We start from the raw sequence: 15,655 nt of genomic DNA on the forward strand, positions 1-15,655 counted from the left end.
ATCCGGCAACCCTCCCGCCAATGGGATGGCATCCGGCAACCCTCCCGCCAATGGGGTGGCATCCGGGACCCCTCCCGCCAATGGGATGGCATCCGGCAACCCTCCCGCCAATGGGGTGGCATCCGGGACTTTAAGGGACATGAAGTTGTTTCTCTTTTACGTTCCTCAAGCATAGTGTGGACACTGTGCAAGATGTTACACACTTCCACAATGGAATTCTTCTCCTTTTCCATTTCTTGAATGCGTGAGTGGAATACACACATGAGTGAGTGCATGTGCCAAAGGTAAATCTCACTAAATTAATTTTCAAAAAACCTCTTGATCATTGCGGGTGGCTTTTCCTGGGACAGAAAGTATCCCTTTAATGCTGGAAACATCTGCAGCAGCCTCTCAATTCCAGGGAATAATGACAGCCATCGTGTCTTGCTGTGGGAAAGGAGCTTTCTGTATTCAATATCAACAAAGTCACAGTACTCCTTCAAATTCTCAGTGCGCACAGTGTAAATGTGGAAGTACTGGTAAATCTTGAACATGATATTCTCAACTTCAACATCAAGTGTGTCTGCACCATGATGGACACAATTGTTCAATATGTGTGCTGGGCAACCCACACCGACCAGAGTCTTCTTCTGCAGCAACTTCTTCAAATTTGCAAACACATTTCCCCCCCCTTCATCACGACTGATTCCTCCGAAATTTGTGTTGCAATTGTCACCAGCAAATGCAATACATTTGTCTGACTAATTGTTTTTTCTCAATGTTTCAATCAAGTAGTTTGCAATGGTTTCGGCTGTCTCATTAGGTGTGTCTTTGACCTCAAGAAATGTTGATTGTACACCACCTTTCTTCCAGTCAAAATACTGGATTATGATTAGGAATATTTTCACTGCACCATGGTTACTCCCATCTGTAGCGATGCCACAGTACTGTATATCTTTGAGCGCCAATGGGATGGCATCCGGCAACCCTCCCGCCAATGGGGTGGCATCCGGGACCCCTCCCGCCAATGGGATGGCATCCGGCACCCCTCCCGCCAATGGGATGGCATCCGGCAACCCTCCCGCCAATGGGATGGCATCCGGCAACCCTCCCGCCAATGGGATGGCATCCGGCAACCCTCCCGCCAATGGGATGGCATCCGGCAACCCTCCCGCCAATGGGGTGGCATCCGGGACTTTAAGGGACATGAAGTTGTTTCTCTTTTACGTTCCTCAAGCATAGTGTGGACACTGTGCAAGATGTTACACACTTCCACAATGGAATTCTTCTCCTTTTCCATTTCTTGAATGCGTGAGTGGAATACACACATGAGTGAGTGCATGTGCCAAAGGTAAATCTCACTAAATGAATTTTCAAAAAACCTCTTGATCATTGCGGGTGGCTTTTCCTGGGACAGAAAGTATCCCTTTAATGCTGGAAACATCTGCAGCAGCCTCTCAATTCCAGGGAATAATGACAGCCATCGTGTCTTGCTGTGGGAAAGGAGCTTTCTGTATTCAATATCAACAAAGTCACAGTACTCCTTCAAATTCTCAGTGCGCACAGTGTAAATGTGGAAGTACTGGTAAATCTTGAACATGATATTCTCAACTTCAACATCAAGTGTGTCTGCACCATGATGGACACAATTGTTCAATTATGTGTGCTGGGCAACCCACACCGACCAGAGTCTTCTTCTGCAGCAACTTCTTCAAATTTGCAAACACATTTCCCCCCCCTTCATCACGACTGATTCCTCCGAAATTTGTGTTGCAATTGTCACCAGCAAATGCAATACATTTGTCTGACAAATTGTTTTTTCTCAATGTTTCAATCAAGTAGTTTGCAATGGTTTCGGCTGTCTCATTAGGTGTGTCTTTGACCTCAAGCAATGTTGATTGTACACCACCTTTCTTCCAGTCAAAATACTGGATTATGATTGGGAATATTTTCACTGCACCATGGTTACTCCCATCTGTAGCGATGCCACAGTACTGTATATCTTTGAGCGCCAATGGGATGGCATCCGGCAACCCTCCCGCCAATGGGGTGGCATCCGGGACCCCTCCCGGCAATGGGATGGCATCCGGCACCCCTCCCGCCAATGGGATGGCATCCGGCAACCCTCCCGCCAATGGGATGGCATCCGGCAACCCTCCCGCCAATGGGATGGCATCCGGCAACCCTCCCGCCAATGGGATGGCATCCGGCAACCCTCCCGCCAATGGGGTGGCATCCGGGACCCCTCCCGCCAATGGGATGGCATCCGGCAACCCTCCCGCCAATGGGGTGGCATCCGGGACTTTAAGGGACATGAAGTTGTTTCTCTTTTACGTTCCTCAAGCATAGTGTGGACACTGTGCAAGATGTTACACACTTCCACAATGGAATTCTTCTCCTTTTCCATTTCTTGAATGCGTGAGTGGAATACACACATGAGTGAGTGCATGTGCCAAAGGTAAATCTCACTAAATTAATTTTCAAAAAACCTCTTGATCATTGCGGGTGGCTTTTCCTGGGACAGAAAGTATCCCTTTAATGCTGGAAACATCTGCAGCAGCCTCTCAATTCCAGGGAATAATGACAGCCATCGTGTCTTGCTGTGGGAAAGGAGCTTTCTGTATTCAATATCAACAAAGTCACAGTACTCCTTCAAATTCTCAGTGCGCACAGTGTAAATGTGGAAGTACTGGTAAATCTTGAACATGATATTCTCAACTTCAACATCAAGTGTGTCTGCACCATGATGGACACAATTGTTCAATATGTGTGCTGGGCAACCCACACCGACCAGAGTCTTCTTCTGCAGCAACTTCTTCAAATTTGCAAACACATTTCCCCCCCCTTCATCACGACTGATTCCTCCGAAATTTGTGTTGCAATTGTCACCAGCAAATGCAATACATTTGTCTGACTAATTGTTTTTTCTCAATGTTTCAATCAAGTAGTTTGCAATGGTTTCGGCTGTCTCATTAGGTGTGTCTTTGACCTCAAGAAATGTTGATTGTACACCACCTTTCTTCCAGTCAAAATACTGGATTATGATTAGGAATATTTTCACTGCACCATGGTTACTCCCATCTGTAGCGATGCCACAGTACTGTATATCTTTGAGCGCCAATGGGATGGCATCCGGCAACCCTCCCGCCAATGGGGTGGCATCCGGGACCCCTCCCGCCAATGGGATGGCATCCGGCACCCCTCCCGCCAATGGGATGGCATCCGGCAACCCTCCCGCCAATGGGATGGCATCCGGCAACCCTCCCGCCAATGGGATGGCATCCGGCAACCCTCCCGCCAATGGGATGGCATCCGGCAACCCTCCCGCCAATGGGGTGGCATCCGGGACTTTAAGGGACATGAAGTTGTTTCTCTTTTACGTTCCTCAAGCATAGTGTGGACACTGTGCAAGATGTTACACACTTCCACAATGGAATTCTTCTCCTTTTCCATTTCTTGAATGCGTGAGTGGAATACACACATGAGTGAGTGCATGTGCCAAAGGTAAATCTCACTAAATGAATTTTCAAAAAACCTCTTGATCATTGCGGGTGGCTTTTCCTGGGACAGAAAGTATCCCTTTAATGCTGGAAACATCTGCAGCAGCCTCTCAATTCCAGGGAATAATGACAGCCATCGTGTCTTGCTGTGGGAAAGGAGCTTTCTGTATTCAATATCAACAAAGTCACAGTACTCCTTCAAATTCTCAGTGCGCACAGTGTAAATGTGGAAGTACTGGTAAATCTTGAACATGATATTCTCAACTTCAACATCAACAGACAATGGGATGGCATCCGGCACCCCTCCCGCCAATGGGATGGCATCCGGCAACCCTCCCGCCAATGGGATGGCATCCGGCAACCCTCCCGCCAATGGGGTGGCATCCGGGACCCCTCCCGGCAATGGGATGGCATACGGGACCCCTCCCGCCAATGGGATGGCATGCGGCAACCCTCCCGCCAATGGGATGGCATGCGGCAACCCTCCCGCCAATGGGATGGCATGCGGCAAACCACCCGCCAATGGGATGGCATCCGGCAACCCTCCCGCCAATGGGGTGGCATCCGGGACCCCTCCCGCCAATGGGATGGCATCCGGCAACCCTCCCGGCAATGGGATGGCATACGGGACCCCTCCCGCCAATGGGATGGTAAATCTCACTAAATGAATTTTCAAAAAACCTCTTGATCATTGCGGGTGGCTTTTCCTGGGACAGAAAGTATCCCTTTAATGCTGGAAACATCTGCAGCAGCCTCTCAATTCCAGGGAATAATGACAGCCATCGTGTCTTGCTGTGGGAAAGGAGCTTTCTGTATTCAATATCAACAAAGTCACAGTACTCCTTCAAATTCTCAGTGCGCACAGTGTAAATGTGGAAGTACTGGTAAATCTTGAACATGATATTCTCAACTTCAACATCAACAGACAATGGGATGGCATCCGGCACCCCTCCCGCCAATGGGATGGCATCCGGCAACCCTCCCGCCAATGGGATGGCATCCGGCAACCCTCCCGCCAATGGGGTGGCATCCGGGACCCCTCCCGGCAATGGGATGGCATACGGGACCCCTCCCGCCAATGGGATGGCATGCGGCAACCCTCCCGCCAATGGGATGGCATGCGGCAACCCTCCCGCCAATGGGATGGCATGCGGCAAACCACCCGCCAATGGGATGGCATCCGGCAACCCTCCCGCCAATGGGGTGGCATCCGGGACCCCTCCCGCCAATGGGATGGCATCCGGCAACCCTCCCGGCAATGGGATGGCATACGGGACCCCTCCCGCCAATGGGATGGCATGCGGCAACCCTCCCGCCAATGGGATGGCATGCGGCAACCCTCCCGCCAATGGGATGGCATCCGGCACCCCTCCCGCCAATGGGATGGCATGCGGCAACCCTCCCGCCAATGGGATGGCATGCGGCAACCCTCCCGCCAATGGGATGGCATCCGGCAACCCTCCCGCCAATGGGGTGGCATCCGGGACCCCTCCCGCCAATGGGATGGCATCCGGCAACCCTCCCGCCAATGGGATGGCATCCGGCACCCCTCCCGCCAATGGGATGGCATCCGGCAACCCTCCCGCCAATGGGATGGCATGCGGCAACCCTCCCGCCAATGGGATGGCATCCGGCAACCCTCCCGCCAATGGGGTGGCATCCGGGACCCCTCCCGCCAATGGGATGGCATCCGGCACACCTCCCGCCAATGGGATGGCATCCGGCAACCCTCCCGCCAATGGGATGGCATCCGGCAACCCTCCCGCCAATGGGATGGCATCCGGCAACCCTCCCGCCAATGGGGTGGCATCCTGGACCCCTCCCGCCAATGGGATGGCATCCGGCAACCCTCCCGCCAATGGGGTGGCATCCGGGACCCCTCCCGCCAATGGGATGGCATCCGGCACCCCTCCCGCCAATGGGATGGCATCCGGCAACCCTCCCGCCAATGGGATGGCATTCGGCAACCCTCCCGCCAATGGGATGGCATCCGGCAACCCTCCCGCCAATGGGGTGGCATCCGGGACCCCTCCCGCCAATGGGATGGCATCCGGCAACCCTCCCGCCAATGGGATGGCATCCGGCAACCCTCCCGCCAATGGGGTGGCATCCGGGACCCCTCCCGGCAATGGGATGGCATCCGGCAACCCTCCCGCCAATGGGATGGCATCCGGCAACCCTCCCGCCAATGGGATGGCATCCGGCAACCCTCCCGCCAATGGGATGGCATCCAGCAACCCTCCCGCCAATGGGATGGCATCCGGCAACCCTCCCGCCAATGGGGTGGCATCCGGCAACCCTCCCGCCAATGGGGTGGCATCCGGCAACCCTCCCGCATATGGGATGGCATCCGGCAACCCTCCCGCCAATGGGGTGGCACCCGGGACCCCTCCCGCCAATGGGATGGCATCCGGCAACCCTCCCGCCAATGGGATGGCATCCGGCAACCCTCCCGCCAATGGGGTGGCATCCGGGACCCCTCCCGCCAATGGGATGGCATCCGGCAACCCTCCCGCCAATGGGGTGGCATCCGGCAACCCTCCCGCCAATGGGGTGGCATCCGGCAACCCTCCCGCCAATGGGATGGCATCCGGCAACCCTCCCGCCAATGGGGTTGCATCCGGGACCTTTCCCGCCAATGGGATGGCATCCGGCAACCCTCCCGCCAATGGGATGGCATCCGGCAACCCTCCCGCCAATGGGATGGCATCCGGCAACCCTCCCGCCAATGGGATGGCATCCGGCAACCCTCCCGCCAATGGGGTGGCATCCTGGACCCCTCCCGCCAATGGGATGGCATCCGGCAACCCTCCCGCCAATGGGGTGGCATCCGGGACCCCTCCCGCCAATGGGATGGCATCCGGCACCCCTCCCGCCAATGGGATGGCATCCGGCAACCCTCCCGCCAATGGGATGGCATCCGGCAACCCTCCCGCCAATGGGATGGCATCCGGCAACCCTCCCGCCAATGGGGTGGCATCCGGGACCCCTCCCGCCAATGGGATGGCATCCGGCAACCCTCCCGCCAATGGGATGGCATCCGGCAACCCTCCCGCCAATGGGGTGGCATCCGGGACCCCTCCCGGCAATGGGATGGCATCCGGCACCCCTCCCGCCAATGGGATGGCATCCGGCAACCCTCCCGCCAATGGGATGGCATCCGGCAACCCTCCCGCCAATGGGATGGCATCCGGCAACCCTCCCGCCAATGGGATGGCATCCGGCAACCCTCCCGCCAATGGGATGGCATCCGGCAACCCTCCCGCCAATGGGGTGGCATCCGGGACCCCTCCCGCCAATGGGATGGCATCCGGCAACCCTCCCGCCAATGGGATGGCATCCGGCAACCCTCCCGCCAATGGGGTGGCATCCGGGACCCCTCCCGCCAATGGGATGGCATCCGGCACCCCTCCCGCCAATGGGATGGCATCCGGCACCCCTCCCGCCAATGGGATGGCATCCGGCAACCCTCCCGCCAATGGGATGGCATCCGGCAACCCTCCCGCCAATGGGATGGCATCCGGCAACCCTCCCGCCAATGGGGTGGCATCCGGCAACCCTCCCGCCAATGGGATGGCATCCGGCAACCCTCCCGCCAATGGGGTGGCATCCGGGACCCCTCCCGGCAATGGGATGGCATCCGGCACCCCTCCCGCCAATGGGATGGCATCCGGCAACCCTCCCGCCAATGGGATGGCATCCGGCAACCCTCCCGCCAATGGGATGGCATCCGGCAACCCTCCCGCCAAAGGGCATGGCATCCGGCAACCCTCCCGCCAATGGGGTGGCATCCGGGACCCCTCCCGCCAATGGGATGGCATCCGGCAACCCTCCCGCCAATGGGGTGGCATCCGGGACCCCTCCCGCCAATGGGATGGCATCCGGCAACCCTCCCGCCAATGGGATGGCATCCGGCAACCCTCCCGCCAATGGGGTGGCATCCGGGACCCCTCCCGCCAATGGGATGGCATCCGGCACCCCTCCCGCCAATGGGATGGCATCCGGCACCCCTCCCGCCAATGGGATGGCATCCGGCAACCCTCCCGCCAATGGGATGGCATCCGGCAACCCTCCCGCCAATGGGATGGCATCCGGCAACCCTCCCGCCAATGGGGTGGCATCCGGGACCCCTCCCGCCAATGGGATGGCATCCGGCAACCCTCCCGCCAATGGGATGGCATCCGGCAACCCTCCCGCCAATGGGGTGGCATCCGGGACCCCTCCCGCCAATGGGATGGCATCCGGCACCCCTCCCGCCAATGGGATGGCATCCGGCACCCCTCCCGCCAATGGGATGGCATCCGGCAACCCTCCCGCCAATGGGATGGCATCCGGCAACCCTCCCGCCAATGGGGTTGCATCCGGGACCCCTCCCGCCAATGGGATGGCATCCGGCAACCCTCCCGCCAATGGGGTGGCATCCGGCAACCCTCCCGCCAATGGGATGGCATCCGGCAACCCTCCCGCCAATGGGGTGGCATCCGGGACCCCTCCCGCCAATGGGATGGCATCCGGCACCCCTCCCGCCAATGGGATGGCATCCGGCAACCCTCCCGCCAATGGGATGGCATCCGGCAACCCTCCCGCCAATGGGGTGGCATCCGGGACCCCTCCCGGCAATGGGATGGCATCCGGGACCCCTCCCGCCAATGGGATGGCATGCGGCAACCCTCCCGCCAATGGGATGGCATGCGGCAACCCTCCCGCCAATGGGATGGCATCCGGCAACCCTCCCGCCAATGGGGTGGCATCCGGGACTTTAAGGGACATGAAGTTGTTTCTCTTTTGCGTTCCTCAAGCATAGTGTGGACACTGTGCAAGATGTTACACACTTCCACAATGGAATTCTTCTCCTTTTCCATTTATTGAATGCGTGAGTGGAATACACACATGAGTGAGTGCATGTGCCAAAGGTAAATCTCACTAAATGAATTTTCAAAAAACCTCTTGATCATTGCGGGTGGCTTTTCCTGGGACAGAAAGTATCCCTTTAATGCTGGAAACATCTGTAGCAGCCTCTCAATTCCAGGGAATAATGACAGCCATCGTGTCTTGCTGTGGGAAAGGAGCTTTCTGTATTCAATATCAACAAAGTCACAGTACTCCTTCAAATTCTCAGTGCGCACAGTGTAAATGTGGAAGTACTGGTAAATCTTGAACATGATATTCTCAACTTCAACATCAAGTGTGTCTGCACCATGATGGACACAATTGTTCAATATGTGTGCTGGGCAACCCACACCGACCAGAGTCTTGTTCTGCAGCAACTTCTTCAAATTTGCAAACACATTTTTCCCCCCTTCATCACGACTGATTCCTCCGAAATTTGTGTTGCAATTGTCACCAGCAAAATGCAATACATTTGTCTGACAAATTGTTTTTTCTCAATGTTTCAATCAAGTAGTTTGCAATGGTTTCGGCTGTCTCATTAGGTGTGTCTTTGACCTCAAGCAATGTTGATTGTACACCACCTTTCTTCCAGTCAAAATACTGGATTATGATTAGGAATATTTTCACTGCACCATGGTTACTCCCATCTGTAGCGATGCCACAGTACTGTATATCTTTGAGCGCCAATGGGATGGCATCCGGCAACCCTCCCGCCAATGGGATGGCATCCGGCAACCCTCCCACCAATGGGATGGCATCCGGCAACCCTCCCGCCAATGGGGTGGCATCCGGGACCCCTCCCGGCAATGGGATGGCATCCGGGACCCCTCCCGCCAATGGGATGGCATGCGGCAACCCTCCCGCCAATGGGATGGCATGCGGCAACCCTCCCGCCAATGGGATGGCATCCGGCAACCCTCCCGCCAATGGGGTTGCATCCGGGACCCCTCCCGCCAATGGGATGGCATCCGGCAACCCTCCCGCCAATGGGATGGCATCCGGCAACCCTCCCGCCAATGGGATGGCATCCGGCAACCCTCCCGCCAATGGGGTGGCATCCGGGACCCCTCCCGCCAATGGGATGGCATCCGGCACCCCTCCCGCCAATGGGATGGCATCCGGCAACCCTCCCGCCAAAGGGATGGCATCCGGCAACCCTCCCGCCAATGGGGTGGCATCCGGGACCCCTCCCGGCAATGGGATGGCATCCGGGACCCCTCCCGCCAATGGGATGGCATGCGGCAACCCTCCCGCCAATGGGATGGCATGCGGCAACCCTCCCGCCAATGGGATGGCATCCGGCAACCCTCCCGCCAATGGGGTGGCATCCGGGACTTTAAGGGACATGAAGTTGTTTCTCTTTTGCGTTCCTCAAGCATAGTGTGGACACTGTGCAAGATGTTACACACTTCCACAATGGAATTCTTCTCCTTTTCCATTTCTTGAATGCGTGAGTGGAATACACACATGAGTGAGTGCATGTGCCAAAGGTAAATCTCACTAAATGAATTTTCAAAAAACCTCTTGATCATTGCGGGTGGCTTTTCCTGGGACAGAAAGTATCCCTTTAATGCTGGAAACATCTGCAGCAGCCTCTCAATTCCAGGGAATAATGACAGCCATCGTGTCTTGCTGTGGGAAAGGAGCTTTCTGTATTCAATATCAACAAAGTCACAGTACTCCTTCAAATTCTCAGTGCGCACAGTGTAAATGTGGAAGTACTGGTAAATCTTGAACATGATATTCTCAACTTCAACATCAAGTGTGTCTGCACCATGATGGACACAATTGTTCAATATGTGTGCTGGGCAACCCACACCGACCAGAGTCTTGTTCTGCAGCAACTTCTTCAAATTTGCAAACACATTTTTCCCCCCTTCATCACGACTGATTCCTCCGAAATTTGTGTTGCAATTGTCACCAGCAAATGCAATACATTTGTCTGACAAATTGTTTTTTCTCAATGTTTCAATCAAGTAGTTTGCAATGGTTTCGGCTGTCTCATTAGGTGTGTCTTTGACCTCAAGCAATGTTGATTGTACACCACCTTTCTTCCAGTCAAAATACTGGATTATGATTGGGAATATTTTCACTGCACCATGGTTACTCCCATCTGTAGCGATGCCACAGTACTGTATATCTTTGAGCGCCAATGGGATGGCATCCGGCAACCCTCCCGCCAATGGGATGACACGCGGCAACCCTCCCGCCAATGGGATGGCATCCGGGACCCCTCCCGCCAATGGGATGGCATCCTGCACGCTTCCCGCCAATGGGATGGCATCCGGCAACCCTCCCGCCAATGGGATGGCATCCGGCAACCCTCCCGCCAATGGGATGGCATCCGGCACCCCTCCCGCCAATGGGGTGGCATCCGGCACCCCTCCCGCCAATGGGATGGCATCCTGCACGCTTCCCGCCAATGGGATGGCATCCGGCAACCCTCCCGCCAATGGGATGGCATCCGGCAACCCTCCCGCCAATGGGATGACACGCGGCAACCCTCCCGCCAATGGGATGGCATCCGGGACCCCTCCCGCCAATGGGATGGCATCCGGCACCCCTCCCGCCAATGGGATGGCATCCGGCAACCCTCCCGCCAATGGGATGGCATCCGGCAACCCTCCCGCCAATGGGATGGCATCCGGCAACCCTCCCGCCAATGGGGTGGCATCCGGGACCCCTCCCGCCAATGGGATTGCATCCGGCATCCCTCCCGCCAATGGGATGGCATCCGGCAACCCTCCCGCCAATGGGGTGGCATCCGGGACCCCTCCCGCCAATGGGATGGCATCCGGCACCCCTCCCGCCAATGGGATGGCATCCGGCAACCCTCCTGCCAATGGGATGGCATCCGGCAACCCTCCCGCCAATGGGGTGGCATCCGGCACCCCTCCCGCCAATGGGATGGCATCCGGCAACCCTCCCGCCAATGGGATGGCATCCGGCAACCCTCCCGCCAATGGGGTGGCATCCGGGACCCCTCCCGGCAATGGGATGGCATACGGGACCCCTCCCGCCAATGGGATGGCATGCGGCAACCCTCCCGCCAATGGGATGGCATGCGGCAACCCTCCCGCCAATGGGATGGCATCCGGCAACCCTCCCACCAATGGGGTGGCATCCGGGACCCCTCCCGCCAATGGGATGGCATCCGGCAACCCTCCCGCCAATGGGATGGCATCCGGCAACCCTCCCGCCAATGGGATGGCATCCGGCAACCCTCCCGCCAATGGGGTGGCATCCGGGACTTTAAGGGACATGAAGTTGTTTCTCTTTTGCGTTCCTCAAGCATAGTGTGGACACTGTGCAAGATGTTACACACTTCCACAATGGAATTCTTCTCCTTTTCCATTTCTTGAATGCGTGAGTGGAATACACACATGAGTGAGTGCATGTGCCAAAGGTAAATCTCACTAAATTAATTTTCAAAAAACCTCTTGATCATTGCGGGTGGCTTTTCCTGGGACAGAAAGTATCCCTTTAATGCTGGAAACATCTGCAGCAGCCTCTCAATTCCAGGGAATAATGACAGCCATCGTGTCTTGCTGTGGGAAAGGAGCTTTCTGTATTCAATATCAACAAAGTCACAGTACTCCTTCAAATTCTCAGTGCGCACAGTGTAAATGTGGAAGTACTGGTAAATCTTGAACATGATATTCTCAACTTCAACATCAACAGACAATGGGATGGCATCCGGCACCCCTCCCGCCAATGGGATGGCATCCGGCAACCCTCCCGCCAATGGGATGGCATCCGGCAACCCTCCCGCCAATGGGGTGGCATCCGGGACCCCTCCCGGCAATGGGATGGCATACGGGACCCCTCCCGCCAATGGGATGGCATGCGGCAACCCTCCCGCCAATGGGATGGCATGCGGCAACCCTCCCGCCAATGGGATGGCATGCGGCAAACCACCCGCCAATGGGATGGCATCCGGCAACCCTCCCGCCAATGGGGTGGCATCCGGGACCCCTCCCGCCAATGGGATGGCATCCGGCAACCCTCCCGGCAATGGGATGGCATACGGGACCCCTCCCGCCAATGGGATGGCATGCGGCAACCCTCCCGCCAATGGGATGGCATGCGGCAACCCTCCCGCCAATGGGATGGCATCCGGCACCCCTCCCGCCAATGGGATGGCATGCGGCAACCCTCCCGCCAATGGGATGGCATGCGGCAACCCTCCCGCCAATGGGATGGCATCCGGCAACCCTCCCGCCAATGGGGTGGCATCCGGGACCCCTCCCGCCAATGGGATGGCATCCGGCAACCCTCCCGCCAATGGGATGGCATCCGGCACCCCTCCCGCCAATGGGATGGCATCCGGCAACCCTCCCGCCAATGGGATGGCATGCGGCAACCCTCCCGCCAATGGGATGGCATCCGGCAACCCTCCCGCCAATGGGGTGGCATCCGGGACCCCTCCCGCCAATGGGATGGCATCCGGCAACCCTCCCGGCAATGGGATGGCATACGGGACCCCTCCCGCCAATGGGATGGCATCCGGCAACCCTCCCGCCAATGGGATGGCATCCGGCAACCCTCCCGCCAATGGGGTGGCATCCGGGACCCCTCCCGCCAATGGGATGGCATCCGGCAACCCTCCCGCCAATGGGATGGCATCCGGCAACCCTCCCGCCAATGGGGTGGCATCCGGGACCCCTCCCGCCAATGGGATGGCATCCGGCACCCCTCCCGCCAATGGGATGGCATCCGGCAACCCTCCCGCCAATGGGATGGCATCCGGCAACCCTCCCGCCAATGGGATGGCATCCGGCAACCCTCCCGCCAATGGGATGGCATCCGGCAACCCTCCCGCCAATGGGATGGCATCCGGCAACCCTCCCGCCAATGGGGTGGCATCCGGGACCCCTCCCGCCAATGGGATGGCATCCGGCAACCCTCCCGCCAATGGGGTGGCATCCGGGACTTTAAAGGTATTATGACATGATTTATAACATAATTTTAACAACATTAAAAGTCTTGGCCATGGTCCTTCAAACGTGTCTAAAAAGTTTGAACACTCAACTCCACTCCAGTATTTATTTTTTTCTCGTTTTTGTGTATGTCTAATCTTCATCCTGAAAAGCCATGGAAAAACACATTATTTTAGCCTGTAGATGTCGGTAATTCCCCCTTTCCTGTCAACCCAAGATGCGCTACTTTGACAACTTGGTAGGAAGTCATCGTCAAAAATAAAAGAGTCATCTAGGCCAGTTGGTATCCAGTGTAAGGACTTGTGTTGATTGACACAGCCAACAACAGAGCAGATAGATTTTTCTCTAGAAGCCATTATTATTAAGTATTACAAAGAAACAAAGTCGCGATCACAATGAGGAAGCAGAGAAGAGAGGGTAGGCACTAGGCAGGGAGCAGAGGGGAGGGGGCGGAGCTTTAGCGGAGATCTACGTATATCTCTGCCGTCCAACCAGATGAGACATTTTTGCATAATTATTCACAGAAGTCCAGAAAGCAGAGAATACACTGAATGTTCAAACTTCGTTTTTTTTTGGTGACATTGATGTCAAGAAAAGCCAAAAAAGCCAAAAAATCTACAAAAATGTGTTTTAAATGTCACAATCCCTTTAAGGGACATGAAGTTGTTTCTCTTTTACGTTCCTCAAGCATAGTGTGGACACTGTGCAAGATGTTACACACTTCCACAATGGAATTCTTCTCCTTTTCCATTTCTTGAATGCGTGAGTGGAATACACACATGAGTGAGTGCATGTGCCAAAGGTAAATCTCACTAAATGAATTTTCAAAAAACCTCTTGATCATTGCGGGTGGCTTTTCCTGCGACAGAAAGTATCCCTTTAATGCTGGAAACATCTGCAGCAGCCTCTCAATTCCAGGGAATAATGACAGCCATCGTGTCTTGCTGTGGGAAAGGAGCTTTCTGTATTCAATATCAACAAAGTCACAGTACTCCTTCAAATTCTCAGTGCGCACAGTGTAAATGTGGAAGTACTGGTAAATCTTGAACATGATATTCTCAACTTCAACATCAAGTGTGTCTGCACCATGATGGACACAATTGTTCAATATGTGTGCTGGGCAACCCACACCGACCAGAGTCTTGTTCTGCAGCAACTTCTTCAAATTTGCAAACACATTTTTCCCCCCTTCATCACGACTGATTCCTCCGAAATTTGTGTTGCAATTGTCACCAGCAAATGCAATACATTTGTCTGACAAATTGTTTTTTCTCAATGTTTCAATCAAGTAGTTTGCAATGGTTTCGGCTGTCTCATTAGGTGTGTCTTTGACCTCAAGCAATGTTGATTGTACACCACCTTTCTTCCAGTCAAAATACTGGATTATGATTGGGAATATTTTCACTGCACCATGGTTACTCCCATCTGTAGCGATGCCACAGTACTGTATATCTTTGAGCGCCAATGGGATGGCATCCGGCAACCCTCCCGCCAATGGGGTGGCATCCGGGACCCCTCCGGGCAATGGGATGGCATACGGGACCCCTCCCGCCAATGGGATGGCATGCGGCAACCCTCCCGCCAATGGGATGGCATCCGGCAACCCTCCCGCCAATGGGGTGGCATCCGGCAACCCTCCCGCCAATGGGATGGCATCCGGCAACCCTCCCGCCAATGGGGTGGCATCCGGGACCCCTCCCGCCAATGGGATGGCATCCGGCAACCCTCCCGCCAATGGGATGGCATCCGGCAACCCTCCCGCCAATGGGGTGGCATCCGGGACCCCTCCCGGCAATGGGATGGCATCCGGCACCCCTCCCGCCAATGGGATGGCATCCGGGACCCCTCCCGCCAATGGGATGGCATCCGGCAACCCTCCCGCCAATGGGATGGCATCCGGCAACCCTCCCGCCAATGGGGTGGCATCCGGGACCCCTCCCGCCAATGGGATGGCATCCGGCAACCCTCCCGCCAATGGGGTGGCATCCGGCAACCCTCCCGCCAATGGGGTGGCATCCGGCAACCCTCCCGCCAATGGGATGGCATCCGGCAACCCTCCCGCCAATGGGGTGGCATCCGGGACCTTTCCCGCCAATGGGATGGCATCCGGCAACCCTCCCGCCAATGGGATGGCATCCGGCAACCCTCCCGCCAATGGGATGGCATCCGGCAACCCTCCCGCCAATGGGATGGCATCCGGCAACCCTCCCGCCAATGGGATGGCATCCGGCAACCCTCCCGCCAATGGGGTGGCATCCTGGACCCCTCCCGCCAATGGGATGGCATCCGGCAACCCTCCCGCCAATGGGGTGGCATCCGGGACCCCTCCCGCCAATGGGATGGCAT

The sequence above is a fragment of the Protomyctophum parallelum genome, assembly GCF_964188405.1.
Source record: "Protomyctophum parallelum genome assembly, chromosome: 1".
NCBI classification, from domain to species: domain Eukaryota; kingdom Metazoa; phylum Chordata; class Actinopteri; order Myctophiformes; family Myctophidae; genus Protomyctophum; species Protomyctophum parallelum.